Source organism: Erpetoichthys calabaricus, assembly GCF_900747795.2.
Source record: "Erpetoichthys calabaricus chromosome 1 unlocalized genomic scaffold, fErpCal1.3 SUPER_1_unloc_1, whole genome shotgun sequence".
Taxonomy (NCBI): domain Eukaryota; kingdom Metazoa; phylum Chordata; class Cladistia; order Polypteriformes; family Polypteridae; genus Erpetoichthys; species Erpetoichthys calabaricus.
The window spans coordinates 203,525-220,710 of NW_026261574.1; the positions used below are offsets into that span (position 1 = coordinate 203,525).

The 17,186-nt window shown below is 42.0% G+C and overlaps 1 protein-coding gene across 7 annotated transcripts in view; it reads left to right on the forward strand.

The window, feature by feature from the left end:
* The first annotated feature begins 3,550 nt into the window (after positions 1 to 3,550).
* Positions 3,551 to 17,186, forward strand: part of LOC114642636 (ribonuclease inhibitor-like) — a 125,488-nt gene continuing 111,852 nt past the window's right edge. For 3 of the 7 annotated variants that reach the window (XM_051921611.1, XM_051921609.1, XM_051921610.1), the window contains exon 1: positions 3,556 to 3,807. The gene's annotated coding sequence lies outside the window, so the exon portion shown is untranslated. Of the gene's footprint in view, positions 3,808 to 17,186 lie in introns of all 7 variants that reach the window. The other 4 variants (XM_051921608.1, XM_051921612.1, XM_051921614.1 and 1 more) reach the window with 3 other exon arrangements.

The following is a 17,186-nucleotide window of genomic DNA, read 5'->3' on the forward strand; positions in this document are numbered from 1 at the left end:
CAAGTACTTCTTAACTGTTTTATACAAAACTCTTATTTCTGCATATGCGAGCCCCAATTAGGATTTGAACTCGAGTTAGCGAACCTTATCGCTGTAGCAAGAACAACTGCTCTTACGCTTTGAGCCAAAGCAACCAAACAGACTAGTGGCTGACCAACTCGACTGCTGACTGCGCAGATATCAATGACGTCATTACGCAAGCGTGACTCAAAATCACGTGACGGGCGCATTTGAAGCAAGCCTCGAAGCGGTGCTTCGATCTCCAGTGCTTCGAAAGCTCGACACAGTGTCGAAACCTGAGTATCGAGCAGCCCATCACTAGTGACTGGTAATGTTAGATCTCTGGCGAATATGATGGATGAGCTGGCAACGCTAACAAGGACAGAGAAAGTTTTCCGGGAGTGCAGTGTTATGTGTTTCACGGAGACATGGCTGCACGAAAACATCCCCGACTCTGTTGTGGATTTAAACGGGTTTCAGTGTGTGAGAGCGGACAGGGGCACCGGCAGGAGCGAGAAGAAGAGGGGAGGAGGACTCGCTCTTTAAGTAAACAACCGCTGGTGTTCCCCCAGTCATGTTAAGGTGAGGATGGCTGTGTGTACTAAACACATTGAACTGTTAGCAGTCGGTCTCCGGCCATATTATCTGCCCAGAGAGTTTTCCATCATTATTATCATCATTGTTTACATCGCCCCCGACACTAACGCGGCGCAGGCGTATGACGTCATCAGCTCGGTGACCGCGGACCTCCTGACTCGAAGTCCAGCCGCGTTTATGGCCGTAACGGGAGACTTTAATCACACAAACCTCTCCACTGTTCTACCCACATTCAAGCAATATGTCGATTGCAAAACCAGAGACAATAAAACACTAGACCTGTTCTATGCCAATGCTACTGAGGCATACACCTCCATCTCTCTCCCTCCCCTGGGCAGGGCTGACCACAACCTTGTCCATCTCCGGCCCCTTTACAAACCTGCTGTCCAGAGACAACCTGCAGTCAAGAAAACTGTTATGAGGTGGACAAGGGAGACAGAGGAGACTCTGCAGGGATGCTTTGAGGCAACGGACTGGGATGTTCTCTGCAGTTCCCATGGGGACAATATAGACAATCTGACAGACTGCATCACAGAATACATTAACTTCTGTGTGGACACTGTTGTTCCCAAAAAAACTGTTCGTTGCTTCCCCAACAATAAACCCTGGGTAACTAAAGACATCAAAGCCACACTCAACAAGAAGAGAGCTTTCAGAAACGGTGACAAAGAGGAGTTGAGACTGGTACAGAGGGAGCTGAAATCTAAGATTGCAGAGGGGAAAGACTGCTACAGGAGGAAGCTGGAAAGCAAACTCCAAGAAAACAACTCCAGAGAGGTGTGGAATGGAATGAGGGTCATTACTGGCTTGAAACAGACATGGAATGTGCAAACAACCTAAATCTGCACTTTAATAGGTTTGACTCCCCTACGTCTCCTCCCCCCACACTCAGCTCTTCTCACCTTCTCCATTCTCCTCCCCCCTCTCCTGCTTCCACAGCCTGTCTCTCTCTGTCCCTCTCAGCTGATGACATCAGAAGGGAACTGTGTAGACTTCATCCCAGTAAAGCTGCAGGTCCTGATGGCATCAGTCCCAGGGCGCTCATGTGCTGTACTGCCCAGCTGTGTGGAGTTCTACATCTTATCTTCAACATGAGTCTGAAACTGCAGAGGGTCCCGTCACTCTGGAAGACATCCTGTCTGGTTCCTTTCCCGAAAAAGACCCACCCATCGACCCCCAGCGACTACAGGCCAGTGGCTCTGACTTCACACGTCATGAAAGTGCTGGAGAGATTTCTCCTGAAACATCTGCGTCTGCTGGTGGAGCCCTGGCTGGACCCGTTACAGTTTGCTTATCGGCCCCGTATCGGCGTGGAGGACGCCATCATCTATCTTCTGAACCAGGCTTATTCTCATTTGGACATTGTTGGGAACACTGTGAGGGTCATGTTTTTTGACTTCTCCAATGCTTTTAACACAATCAGACCATCACTGCTGGGGAATAAGCTCACGGAAATGCAGGTGGACGACCCATTGGTAGCCTGGATTACGGACTATCTAACCAATCGACCACAGCATGTCCGGCTGAAGAGCTGCTGCTCTGATAGCATCCTGAGCAGCACGGGGGCGCCGCAGGGAACTGTCCTATCACCCTTCCTCTTCACCCTCTACACGTCTGACTTCAGGTACAGGTCTCAGTCATGTCACCTGCAGAAATTCTCTGATGACTCTGCCATTGTGGCCTGTATCAGGGATGGACAGGAGGATGAATACAGGAGTGTGGTGGACAGCTTTGTGGAGTGGTGTGAGCTGAACCATTTACAGATAAACATCACAAAGACAAAGGAACTGGTTGTGGACTTTAGGAAGCAGGCTCCTCTTCCTACCCCTGTCACCATCAGAGGAATGGATGTTGAGGTGGTTGAGGACTACAGGTCTTTCAATGTCTGTAGGAAAATGCTGACTATGTTCTATCACTCTGTGGTAGAGAGCGTGGTGTTTTTTGCAGCTGTGTGCTGGGGCAGTGGGGTGAAGACAGCTGATGCCAACAGGCTGAACAAGCTGATTAAAAAGGCTGGTTCTGTCCTGGGTGTCAGACTGGAGAACCTGGTGGAGGTGTCTGAGAGGAGAATGCTGAAAAAGCTTCTCGGTATCATGGACAACCCCTCTCACCCCATGCACGCCTCCTTGATGGGTCATCAGAGCACACACAGCAAAAGACTCCTTGCCTCCAAATGCAGAACCGAATGCCACAGGAAATCCGTTCTACCTGTGGCAATAAGACTGTATAACTCTTCCTCATTCTGTAGGTGATCTTTTTTAGAATTTTTGTCATTAGGTCTCATTTGTTTTTTTATTTACTCATCTGTATGTTACTGAATGTTTGTTTCATCCCATCATCACATACTGCTATCTCATTTATTCATGGCACAAACACTAAGTCACTTTTCATAACCATTTGCACTAATAATCTGTTGTTTTATTATATCTGTTATAGTTTTAGTTATAGTTGTTTGTTGCTTTGCACAAATTAGTTATACAGTTATAATACAAACTATTAGTTATAGTTATTTGTTAACTTTGTTTAGAATTGTTATTCTGTTTGCACTATTACTACTGTTCTTTTTAAACTCTTTACTACCTTATCTTTATTCCTCTTGTTGCACTGAGCTTGTATATGACAAGAATTTCCCTCGGGATAAATAAAGTTCTTATCTTATCTTATATATGTACTGTATATGTATATATATGTTTGTGTGTGTGTGTGTGTGTGTGTGTGTATATATATATATATATATATATATATATATATATATGACAGCAACACTCATAACAATGAGAACACAATTACATTGACAATCATGTTACGTTATTTTTAAAATGTTTCCTTTACTTTTTCATAACCTCTTTAACACACTACTTCTCCGCTGCGAAGCGCGGGTATTTTGCTAGTACTGAATAAAGTGTCTCTTATATTTAATGTCTGATCATAAGAACCTTATAAATATCACTATTATAAGAGTATGTCTGTGATAGAGGATCACTGGGTGATTAAATGGTACCTGTGGGGCTACCAAAGACTCACCAGACCATCATCTTGTTTATTTTTTAATTTACTTTTTCACAAAGCTGAACCTTCCTCCTTCCGTGTTTGTTGTAATGTAAATGAGCAGCCAGGGAGCTGACAGACAAGCCGATTCCTGCCACAGTCTGAGGTGCGGCTTCACAACTGACAACGCCTGCCAAAGTCGAGGTGCCTGCTGCTGCTGCTGTAAGTCAAGTCTTTCAGTTTTTGTTCCCGAGTTTATTTGAGAATCTGTATGTTCCTTAATTGTGGTGAGTGTGGCACAGATAAGCCAGTGGGACTAGAGAAGAGGTCTGTGCTGAAGGGGATATAAACAAATGTCAGAATAAAGAGACTTTGGGCTGTGCAGGCCCTATTGTGTCAGGCTTTGTTGCATGTAAAATGACATTTCAAGGCTCACAGCTTTACTTATAACTAGCTAGTCATGGATCTTCACCTCAACGCTGCTTTAAAACAAACTGTGTAATGAGAATGTGAGGCAAATTCACAAACCAAGCTGAGGTTGCAATGAGGGATTAAACACAGCATTAAAATATGGACGCTCAACCCCACAGTAGAACATTCATTAGTCTAGTTTAAGTATTTTGTCATATATATGAAATTCTATCTTGCATGCCTAATTACTGTTCTCTGCCTCCATGATTAGTGCTGCGTATTCTTATGTGGAGAGTAAGTAAGCACATCAGCAGGGGTCTCGAGCTCTGCTCTGTCATGAGGTGATGATAAGATGTTTAACGCTGACCTTCTGTGAGGTGATCTGTCAATTATTAGTGAGCAGGCAAAGCCTCTTGCGATGAGCTGCACTCACCATTACTAGCGGTGCCCTGTTGAACACCTTTGGCTACTCGCCATTCTGTAAACTCTATATATTAGTAAAAGGACTCGTCTCAACTACTGTAGATTTGTTGAACTCCAACCTTCTGCATTCTCTAGTTTAGTAAATTATGGGGTCCACCTTTTCCTATCATGCCACAATGTACCTGGTGGAAAACTTTACAACACTCTGTCAAGAAGGTGGGAATAGGAAATTATTAAAAAGGAGCCCCTCGCCTCATTTTGTGTAGGCCGGTTATTTTGTTGTGGACAGAGAATCGGGGTCCCTTGAGTTAGCTGTTGAGGGTCCTGCCTGTCTATGTGAACAGTAGAATCTTAGTAAATTAGGGATCATTCAGATTCTTTAAAAAACAGATTACTCATCCACTTGGACCAAGTTAATATTTTAATGGGAATATTCTGGGAGCAGGGAGTACAACATCCTGGTCTGCTGTCATGCCTGAATTTTAACAGCTTTTCCCAAAGAGAGGATTTATAACCAAAGTAGCATTTTGACAAGAGAAGAAAGTTGTTCTCTACATTTGTACATCGATGAGTTAAGATTACATTGCTGTTCTGCTCCTGAATTTGGGAGAGACAGGGAGAGGGAGAGAAGGGAAGAGGATGGGAAACAAAGGCATATCCTAGCAGATGATTTCCTTACATCAAAGCGTTAAACATTTTGCGGTCGCTCAGAATCGGTGTTTTAGATCATATGTTCCTGTTTGTAACTTGAGACGCGGCCTTCTTTTTTTACAATAGCTGTGTCTTACCTGTAATTCCAGTTCTTCTGGTCTTATTTTAGCGCAGTTCTGACAGGTCACATGATTTCACCTGAAGCCTGCATGGTTTACAGACCACCCTGTGCAGTTCTCCTTTCAGTGTATTTCAAGGCAGGCAGTTTACAGGTTTTACTGGTCTTATATGTCTTGATAAAAATACAACTATTACACCACATAAGTTCGATAATCTTGCCTCATACAGACAGCCTAACTACATGGAGAATGTTGGAATAAAGCGCAATCTTGGTACCATCTTTCTTCTTTTTGCAGTTTGTCATAATACAACAAACTTTAAAGTCTGACGGGCCTCTCCTCTTGTTCCTGTTTTTCATTTAGGTCCCATTGTTTGTAAGTATTGTGTTTTATTTCAGCCAGGGTTCCTCACCTGGACTGGGTTCAAATTCTTGTTTTGTCTTTTTTGTTCATTGCTGTGCCTTTGATTTGTGTTAGTCACTTTTGTTTATTATTTGCTGTGTTTCTTGTGCTTTTTGTTATGTTCTTGTGTTTTGTGTGCAATCACATGTTCCACATACTGACATGTTTACAATGAGACAACTATTCCCATGTGACCCTTCGGTCAGCTTTCAGGGCTACTGCTGTTCAGGTGGTCATCAGGACAATATGGTTCAGGTTACGTCATTACAGTAGCTGTTTAGACTGCGAGGTAGATGGCTGTGGCATTTGCCCGGCTGGGACACCCCCGCACTGGAAGGACTGAGGGGGAAACGTTCATAGGGTATTGCCTCTCCCGGAGCACTAGATGGCAGTCCCCCTGGTTTGTGGCAGCACCAGAGTTTCCCAAAGGGCTTCATGGGAATTGGAGTCCTGTGACTAAGCCCTGTTGTGTGCCGTGGGTGTAGGCAAGGGGTGCTGGGAGACTAGGGAGCCCTACTTAGCAGTGCTCCAGCCTTACCTGGAAGTGCTCCTGGGACAAGCCTTCGGGATACCAGAAGTACTTCTGGGTCTCACTTTAAAGTTGCCAACTGCCTTCATTCCAATATCCAGAGTCAAGAGGAAGAGGGACAAAGCTTGCTGGAGAAGGAGTGTAGACGGAAGGACAGAGACATAGAGAGAAGAAAAGGAAGTACAGTGGAACCTCAGTTCACGAACGTCTCGGTACACGTACAAATCGGTTTACGACCAAAAAGTTCGGCAAACTTTTGCCTCGGTTCACGACGACACACTCAGTATACGAAGAAGCCAGTTTCCCTTTTGGTTTGTACATGTTCAGTCTTTCCCTGTGCATTTCCTGTGCAGCGAGCAAGAGAGAGAGCGAGAGAGCGTGACACACACACACACAGAGGCAGCGCGAGAGAGAGATAAAGTAGGAAGGCAGTTAAAGAATGCACTGGGCTTGTTTTTGTTTTCACTTCTGTTTACAGCGATCGATTCGTAGCGTGCATTGTTGCAATGTTACTTTTCTTGGTGGTTTATTAAATTACAGATTTTTTCAAATGTTCATTTTTTTCCCTGTGCTTAAAACTCATTAAAAAAAGTGTTTTTAGCCAGCGGTTCGTAGCGCTATAGCGAGAACTATTGCAGTGTTAGTTTTCTCTGTTGTTCAAGGTTTTCTCAGTGTTATTCAATGTTTTTACATTTAGTTTACTATTACGCTGTGCATTCTATGGTATAATTAACTATATTTGTACTTAAAAATTAAAAATATATATATATTTACATACAGTTTGTACGGTCTGGAACGGACTAATTGTATTTATATACAATCCTATGGGGGAGTTTTGGAATGAATTATGGTCGTGAACCGAGGTTCCACTATACTGTCTACTATATTAATGGAACTGGTGCTTGTTGTACTTTACTACAAAGGAGGGAAACGATTGGGAAGAGTTTCCCAAAACAAATAAAATGTGGGTTGTGTCGAGACTTGTGCCTGGTGTCTTTTATGTTTGGTTTGGAGAGCTGGTGTATCCCCTGATGGGCACAACTGATAAGACATTGAATTGCTGAAGTTCAGAGCAGAACAGCTATTATGCTCTCTGAAACTATAAATGTATTTAAATTTGTTTAGGTCGGTTTTATTTGCTTTTCATCTTGCTGTTAGACCGTTCAACAAATAGTGTGAGGATCTGTTAACTGTACACATCACTTTGCTCCTCTATATGACATTTCTTCTTCAGAATGTGTGATGTCTGAATGTCTATTTCAGTTCTTCACTAATCATATGTCAAAGGATAAGCTTTGTATTTTTCAAGACAAACTTATTTCTTCAGAAACATGCAAATACTGTATATGCTTATACCATGCAGAAATGTGCACTAAAGTTAAGAATTTTTTAGAAATATAAAAAAATTGCATTTTATTATGGAAGACTAGTGGCCTGACTGGAAATCAAAAGCCTAAAAACTTTCCAAATACATTTATTTTTCAAGTCAGTAAAGTTATTGAACAATAATCCATGTCTTGTGGTTACACATGCATTGAAAAGACACATGTAAGTTATTTTACAAAAAAAACCCTAAATTATCCATCCATCCATTTTCCAACCAGCTGAATCCGAACACAGGGTCACGGGGGTCTGCTGGAGCCAATCCCAGCCAACACAGGGCACAAGGCAGGGAACCAATCCCGGGCAGGGTGCCAACCCACCGCAGGACACACACAAGCACACCCACACACCAAGCACACACTAGGGCCAATTTAGAATCGCCAATCTACCTAACCTGCATGTCTTTGGACTGTGGGAGGAAACCGGAGCGCCCGGAGGAAACCCACGCAGACACGGGGAGAACATGCAAACTCCACGCAGGGTGGACCCGGGAAGTGAACCCGGGTCTCCTAACTGCGAGGCAACAGCGCTACCACTGCGCCACCGTGCCGCCCACCCTAAATTATGAGATTCAGAAATTTTTAAGAATATGCTCTTCCTTGGTGCTTATCTTCCTCAGCATCAGCCATCTCTTTTGTCTGAAGAAGATTTTCCTGTTCATAGAGGTGTCTGTCATAGACTTCCATCACCGTGACGTTATCCTAGATAATCACATAAGACTGTGCTGAGTGCTGCTACTGTTGTTGCTCATGAGCTATCAGTGCATCTCTAAGGTCATTGAGAAGTGTCAGTGGATGTGCTGTGTTATATGGTGTTAAGGTGGCATGATAGTGATTGGACTCCATGGTAGCTGAGGCTGCACAGAGGGTGATGTCATAGCCCTTCTTCCTCCTCCTCTTTGCAGGTGTAAAGCCTGCCTTATCTATATAGTTGAATTCCTACAGCATCCCCATTGACTCCAGCTCAAAGAGACCCTGAAATGAGGAAAATGAGCGACATTACAGGATGTATATAGTACTACCTGACTGGATATACAGTTGGATCCATAAATATTTGGACAGAGACAACTTTTTTCTAATTTTGGTTCTGTACATTACCACAATGAATTTTAAATGAAACAACTCAGATGCAGTTGAAGTGCAGACTTTCAGCTTTAATTCAGTGGAGTGAACAAAACGATTGCATAAAAATGTGAGGCAACTAAAGCATTTTTTTCACACAATCCCTTCATTTCAGGGGCTCAAAAGTAACTGGACAAATTAAATAACTAGAAATAAAATGTTCATTTCTAATACTTGTTTGAAAACTCTTTGCTGGCAATGACAGCCTGAAGTCTTGAACTCCTGGACATCACCAGATGTTGGGTTTCCTCCTTTTTAATGCTCTGCCAGGCCTTTACTGCAGCGGCTTTCAGTTGCTGTTTATTTGTGGGCCTTTCTGTCCGAAGTTTAGTCTTCAACAAGTGAAATGCCTGCTCAATTGGGTTTAAGATCAGGTGACTGACTTGGCCATTCAAGAATTTTCCACTACTTTGCTTTAATAAACTCCTGGGTTGCTTTGGCTGTATGTTTTGTGTCATTGTCCATCTGTATCATGAATCAATTTGACTGCTGTATTTAGCTGGATTTGAGCAGACAGTGTGTCTCTGAACACCTCAGAATTCATTCGGCTGCTTCTGTCCTGTGTCACATCATCAATAAACACTAGTGTCCCAGTGCCACTGGCAGCCATGCACGCCCAAGCCATCACACTGCCTCCCTCCACCGTGTTTAACAGATGATGTGGTGTGCTTTGGATAATGAGCTGTTCCACGCCTTCTCCATACTTTTTTCTTGCCATCATTCTGGTAGAGGTTGATCTTGGTTTCATCTGTCCGAGGAATGTTTTTCCAGAACTGTGCTGGCTTTCTTAGATGTTCTTTAGCAAAGTCCAATCTAGCCTTTCTATTCTTGAGGCTTATGAGTGGCTTGCACCTTGCAGTGCACCCTCTGTATTTACTTTCATGCAGTCTTCTCTTTATGGTTGACTTGGGATATCGATACGCCTACCCCCTGGAGAGTGTTGTTCACTTGGTTGGCTGTTGTGAAGGGGTTTCTCTTCACCATGGAAATGATTCTGTGATCATCCACCACTGTTGTCTTCCGTGGATGTCCAGGTCTTTTTGCGTTGCTGAGTTCACCAGTGCTTGCTTTCTTTCTCAGGATGTACCAAACTGTAGATTTTGCCACTCGTAATATTGTAGCAATTTCTCAGATGGGTTTTTTCTGTTTTCACAGCTTAAGGATGGCTTCTTTCACCTGCATGGAGAGCTCCTTTGATCACATGTTGTCTGTTCACAGCAAAATCTTCCAAATGCAAGCACCACACCTCAAATCAACTCCAGGCCTTTTATTTGTTTAATTGATAAGGACATAACGACGGACTTGACCACACCTGCCCATGAAATAGCCTTTGAGTCAATTGTCCAATTACTTTTGAGCCCCTGAAATGAAGGGATTGTGTTAAAAAAATGCTTTAGTTGCTTCACATTTTTATGCAATTGTTTTGTTCACCCCACTGAATTTAAGTCTTCACTTCAACTGCATCCGAGTTGTTTCATTTAAAATTCATTGTGGTAATGTACAGAACCAAAATTAGAAAAAAGTTGTCTCTGTCCAAATATTTATGGACCTAACTGTACAATGTTACAGTTTACTGTAACCAAATCAGTTCATGTAAAGGTGGTCTCTCTAGTACATTTTGAAACCACAGCTCTTTCACTGTTGTGCTGGCATGAAGTGTGATAAAGCTGGTTCATTTGCATTCTGTTACACTGGAAAACATAGTGAAGGGTGCTCAAGTCCACACTGTATTACTTGTAAAACACTGTTGTCATCCATTATAAGTCTTTGTATTTCTCTCATACTGATACAGTTGGTGGCACATGCTGGTAGGGCAATTCTGCTGGTCCTGTGTAAATAAATATCATTGCACAACACTACATAAATGGATGTCTTTCCATTCTGTGACAACACATAAAACTAGTATCTTTGCTCAATGATGGGACAATAAAAGGACATACACAAGTAGGTCATACTAGAGATAATAACACACGTCTGTACATGGCAGTGATGTGACTTGCCTGTTTTCCTCTCTGAATGTGGTGATTATGGATGCAACTCAGAAGTGGTTTAGATTTGGCTGGACCCCTTGGCCAGCTTCTCTTACAGTCATGGCATGAACCAGAACATGGTCAATATCAGTTGCCCTTATCTAACATGTAATTTGATCTCATCACCTTCTTCTTACCCCTTGACCTAGTCCTCTTTTGTACAGCATAATGAAAATGGGCAAAAAAAAGGATACAGGCTCATCTTATAAATTATTGAATTTACATTCAGTGTCAATCAATGCATACATTTTACTCTGATTAGTTTGTTGGTTTACACCCAATTGATTTATATAAAATACAGTAATAATATATTATTTGGTTCTTATTATATGCTTTGTGTTGAGCCACCACCCTTGAAATTTCTGTGCATATAACAACTGTTCATTCTGATTGTTCACAGAACATCTGCTGACTTCTTAGTCATCTCTTAGTCATCATTCATTTCATTTTGTGTATTACTTTTGACCAACTCAGTAGTTTTCCGCAACCAGTTCTCATATATTCTAACGTACATTGCAAACCGAAATACTTAGCTATTGTGACCTCTAAATTATTCTTCCACAATGCCAATGTTAAAGAAGCATATAACTCTGTTGCTTTGCCACCTTTAGGCAGATCTGACCACAATTTGGGACAGCTCATATTTGAATATAAACCCATTGTCCTATGGCTGCCAGAAACCACCAGGACCATGCAGGAATGGACAACAGAGACATTAAAGGATGCCTTTGACAACACTGACTGGAATATGCTTTGTGAGTCACGTGGCCAGGACATTGAGGGACTCAGCCACTGTATAACAGACTACATCAAGTTTTGTGTGGATAACACACTCCCCACAAAGATAGTGTGCAAATTTCCCAAAAGCAAGCGATGGATCACAAAAGACTTGAAAGCCCTATTGAATAAGAAGAAGAGAGCCTACAGGTCTGAAGATAAGGATGAAATCAAGCGGGCGCAGTGAAAACTGAAAAAGCAGCTCTGTGAGGGGAAAGCCCACTACAGAGACAAACTTGAGCACAAGTTACAACACAACAACATGAAGGAAGTGTGGAAATGAATGATGACTATCACTTGCTACATGCAGACTTTTAAGCATGCAGAGGACATGAACAAGCCCAGAGCTAATGACCTGAGACAGATCATCCACAGGTTTGACTCCTTCTTGTCAGTCCAGCCCTTCCCCAACACTGCTAACATCTGTGTGCAAGCTTAGGAGGTTCCAGAATCCCAACTGCAATCTCTACCCTGCACGACCTTCCCCTACAATGACATCCTACCTTTGGTCTCCAGTCCCCCTCCACTCCCTGTACTGTGTGTTTCTGCTGATTAAGTGAGGACAGAGCTAAGAAAACTCTGCATAAACAAGGCTTCAAGACCAGATAGAATCAACCCCTGGGTGCTGAAAACATGTGCCAGTCAGCTCTGTGGGGTCTTTCAGCACCTCCTTTCCCTTTCCTTGAGATTGCTGAAGGTTCCCCAACTGTGGAAAACATCTGGTGTGGTTCCAGTGCCAAAGAAAGGACATTCCAGTGATCCAAATGACTTCAAACCAGTTGCTTTTACTTCATACATCCTGAAGACCTTTGAAAGCTGATAATGAAACAGCTCCATCCTTGGTTTCATAACCTCTGGATCCTCTGCTGTTTTCCAATCAGACACATATAAGTGTGGAGGGTGCTCTCACCTCCATGTTCCACAGAGCCTACTCTCCCTTGGACAAAGCCGGCACACAGGATCATGTTCTTTGACTTTTCCAGTGTTTTTAATACAATGCTGCCTCACTGACTGGGAATAAATCCCAAGGCTTTGAATCTTGATGTATTCACAATCTTCTGAATCATGGACTACCTGACCAACAGACAGCAGTTTGTGAGGCTGAGGCACTGTGTGTCAGAAATGATGGTGTGTAATACTGCAACTAACACTTCAGAGAACTGTGCTGTCTCCCTTCCTGTTTACCCTCCACCAACAGACTTCCAGCACAATACCAGCATTTTGTCATCCAACATTTTTTAGATGACTCGTTAATCATAGGCTGCATTAATACTGGAGACGAGACAGAGCACAGAAACATTGTGGAGTTCTTTGTCTTGTGATGCCGAGACAACAACTTGCAACTCAACATCAGCGAGACAAAGGAGCTTGTGGTGAACTTTGAAAGTAGCAAGGAGCCTCCGAGACCAGTCACCATCCAGGAGGAGCACATGGAAATGGTATAGAACTTCATGTACCTGGGGGTCCATATAAACAACAAACTGGACTGGTCTGACTACACAGTGTGGTTGGACAATAAGAGCCAGAGCAGACTGGACTTGCTAAGGAGAATCAGGTTTTTTGATGTGTGCAGTAAACTGCTAGAAATATTCTATCAGTCTGCTGAAGTCTGCTAGGGAAGCCAGCAAAGCACACAAGAAGCACAATGCCTGAACAAACTTAACAAGGAAAGCCTACACCATCACAGGGTGATCTCTGGATACACTGGAAGGTGTTGTGGAACAAAGGATGGTGGCAAAACTGGATGCCATCATGAAAATTCCCATCTATCCTCCTCAGTAGGCGCACTCTTGAAGTACGTTTAGCATTGCTGTTATCTGGTGTCACAAACTCAACTCAGATGTTTGTGGCAGCCACCCGTATAATTGATTTCCTGGCTGCAAAGTCGTTCAAATGAATACAGCATTGATGTGCACAAAACCGGGTCCAAAACAGAACTGAGGGAATAGGAAAAAGGTGGAGGCTTTTAAAGGGGAAGACAGGAAGTGAGGTCAAAGGGGTTGGGCTCATGAAGGTCTTCAGCCATAGGTTCATGCCCGGACGTGACATTACAGGGGCCAGAGCCGGCAAGGTCTCTTTCCATAGGCTCGGTCCTGGTAGTGACGTCAAGAGGGCTAGGTGGGATCTCCCATGAATGGTCTACAGGAAAAGGAGAAAAAGAGTCAGTGCACTCTGCCACATCCCGGTATGACTCAGAATTGAGCTTACTCAAGCCCTTTAGCTGGCTCCCATGTGCACGTGTGTGACATAGGCAATTCAATGCTTCATCCTGGAGTACTTGTTAAATTCATTTTGAAATCCATCCATTTTCCAACCCATTGAATCCAAACACAGGGTCACGGGGGTCTGCTGGAGCCAATCCCAGCCAACACAGGGCACAAGGCAGGAACCAATCCTGGGCAGGGTGCCAACCCACCGCAGGACACACACAAACACACCCACACACCAAGCACACACTAGGGCCAATTTAGAATCGCCAATCCACCTAACCTGCATGTCTTTGGACTGTGGGAGGAAACCAGAGCGCCCGGAGGAAACCCACGCAGACACGGGGAGAACATGCAAACTCCACACAGGGAGGACCCGGGAAGTGAACCCAGGTCCCCAGGTCTCCCAACTGTGAGGCAGCAGCGCTACCCACTGTGCCACCGTGCCGCCTCATTTTGAAATATCTGTACCATATACATTTATTGATTGATTGATTGATTGATTGAGTGTATTAGCTGTCCTGTGAGTCTGTATCTTTGATTTTTTATATATTTGTTGCTGTACACATTTGAATTTCCCTATGGGAATAAGAACATTTATCTAATCTAATAAGTATATATGCAGGAACAAACAATTACAGAAGCTACTAGAAATAATCAAAGCTTATTCACAATACATATAAATGTAGTTTGGACTGGACAAATGTAAATCAATTCATGTTGAGAAGGAAATCCTTATAGAAGGTGGGTGTACCCTCTATAACAACAACAACATTTTTTTATATAGCACATTTTCATGCAAATGATGTAGCTCAAAGTGCTTTACATAATGAAGAAAGAGAAAAAAGACAAAATAAAAATAAAATTAGGCAATACTATTTAACATAGAATAAAAGTAAGGTCCAATGGCCAGGGAGGACAGAAAATTCAAAAAAAAAAAAAAACTCCAGATGGCTGCAGAAAAAAAATAAAATCTGCAGGAGTTCTGAGGCCACGAGACCACCCAGCCCCTCTAGGCATTCTACCTAACATAAATGACCTCAATCAGTCCTCATTGTATTCAGGGTTCAGAACTTGATGGACAGTCATGTGGACTTCTGGCCTTTAATCCATCAATGGAGGGACATCACGGTGCTTTGATTAGGTGGTGGGGGCACAGATTGCCAGCAAAGAAAACCGGAAAAATAACAGAAAAGAAAGTAGGGGTTAGTACGGATTGTGGAGCCACAATAAATGATGATGATAATTCAATGCATATACAGAGTATCAGGACCAAACTAAAATTAAGGTATGAGAAAGCCATGTTAAAGTAATGAGTTTTTAGCAGTTCTTTAAAGTGCTCCACTGTATTAGCCTGGTGAATTCCTATCGGTAAGCTATTCCAGATTTTAGGTGCATAACAGCAGAAGGCCACCTCGCCACTTCTTTTAAGTTTAGCTCTTGAAATTATAAGCAGACACTCATTTGAAGATCTAAGGTTATGATTTGGAGTATAAGGTGAAAGGCATTCTGAAATATAGGATGGAGCAGATTATTTAAGGCTTTGTAAACCATAAACAGTATTTTAAAGTCAATTCTAAAAGACACAGGTAACCAATGTTGTGACATCAGAACTGGAGAGATGTGCTAGGATTTTCATTTCCTAGTTAAGATTCTAAAAGCTGCATTCTGCTCTCATTGTAACTGATTGATATCTTTTTTGGGTGGTCCTGAGAGGACTGCGTTACAGTAATCTAGCCGACTGAAAACAAAAGCATGAACTAATTTCTCAGCATCTTGCAGTGTTATAAAAGGTATAACTTTTGTTATATTTCTTAAGTGAAAAAATGCTGTCCTAGTAATCTGATTAATATGTGATTTAAAATTCAGGTCAGAGTCAATAATTACCTCCAAATTCTTTACCTCTGTTTTGACTTTTAATCCTAATGGATCAAGTTTATTTCTAATACACTCATTATATCCATTTTTGCCAATCACTACAATTTATGTTTTCTGCTTTTTTAGTCTGAGAAAATTACTACTCATCCATTGAGAAACATAAGTAAGACATTGTGTCAGTGAATCAAGAGTGTTGTGGTCATCAGGCGCTATTGATAAATACAGTTGTGTGTCATCAGCATAGCTGTGGTAGCTCACGTTATGCCCCAAGATAATCTGACCTGATGGAAGCATGTAAATCGAAAAGAGCAGTGGACCCAGGATAGAGCCTTGTGGAACACCATATTGAATATCAATAACTTATCAAGAATGGCATGTTTATTGAGGTGGTCATTTAGCTGAATAATGACTGCCTTCTCTAGGATTTTACTTAAGAAAGGCAAATTAGAAATGGGTCTAAAAGTTTCAAAAGTAGAGGAGTTGATTATTTTTCTTGAGCAGGGGTTTATCTACAGCAGTCTTAAGACAGTCTCGGAAGACCCCGTATCTAATGACAAGTTTACTATGTCAAGAATACTATCAATTAGCATGCCGGATACTTGTTGGTATTGGGTCAAGGATGCAGGTGGAGGGTCTAAGTTGAGAAATTATTTTATATAAATCAGATAAATCTGTCCTGGTGAAAAAATGTAATTTGTTTAAAATGGATTACCGGGGTTTAAGAGGATCAGTATTTGGAAGATGTACTATATTATTTCTAATATCATTAATTTTTTGATTAAAAAATACAGCAAAAGCCTCAAGTTTCACTGGAAGTTTTTTGAGGCATCCCATTGAGTGACCTGGGTTCAGCAGACAATCAATCGTAGAGAATAAGACTCTGGGATTACTAGCATTGTTGTTTATAATTCTAGAGAAGTAACAGTACCTCTCAAGACGGACTATGTTGTTGTATTCTGTTATTTAAGCCTTCAATATCTCATAGTGGATAATCATTTTAGTTTTTCTCCATTTATGCTGAGCTCTCCGGCATGTTCTCTTTAGATCTGACACTCCTTGAGTCTTCCATGGTATAACAATGCTGGAGGATTTCTTAACTGTCTTTTCAGGTATGACTATGTCAGCAGCAGCTCTCACCTTAGTATTAAAATTTTCCACCTTACTATTTACATTATCTCACTATTATAGTTAGCACTACAAACAGACTGGTTGCTTAGAATGTTTGTAAATTTTAAAGCTGCTGATAAATCAAAGAAGCATTTGTTAACAATATGCTTCTCGTAAATTTTTTCTTTTCATTATTTCTATATTAAATAGTAAGAGACAATGGTCTGATTAACCGATATCCACAATCTGCTTCACATCAACTTTTAGTCCTTTAGTGATTACCAAGTCTAACGTATACCTGCTTTATGTGTAGGCTGATTAACGAGCTGTCTCAAATCGAAAGAGTCCAGGAGGTTCATGAATTCTTTTTCTTTCAGGTCACCCTGATTATCGATATGAAAGTTAGTCACCAACTATTCAAACAACTATTAAGAGTGTGTCATAGTTAGTAATTACAATTGACACCAAGTCTGAGAATTCCTCAAAGAAAAATGCATTATATTTAGGAGGTCTATACACGGATAATACTTTACACTTTAGCGGCATAAGCAATAGTGTCCATC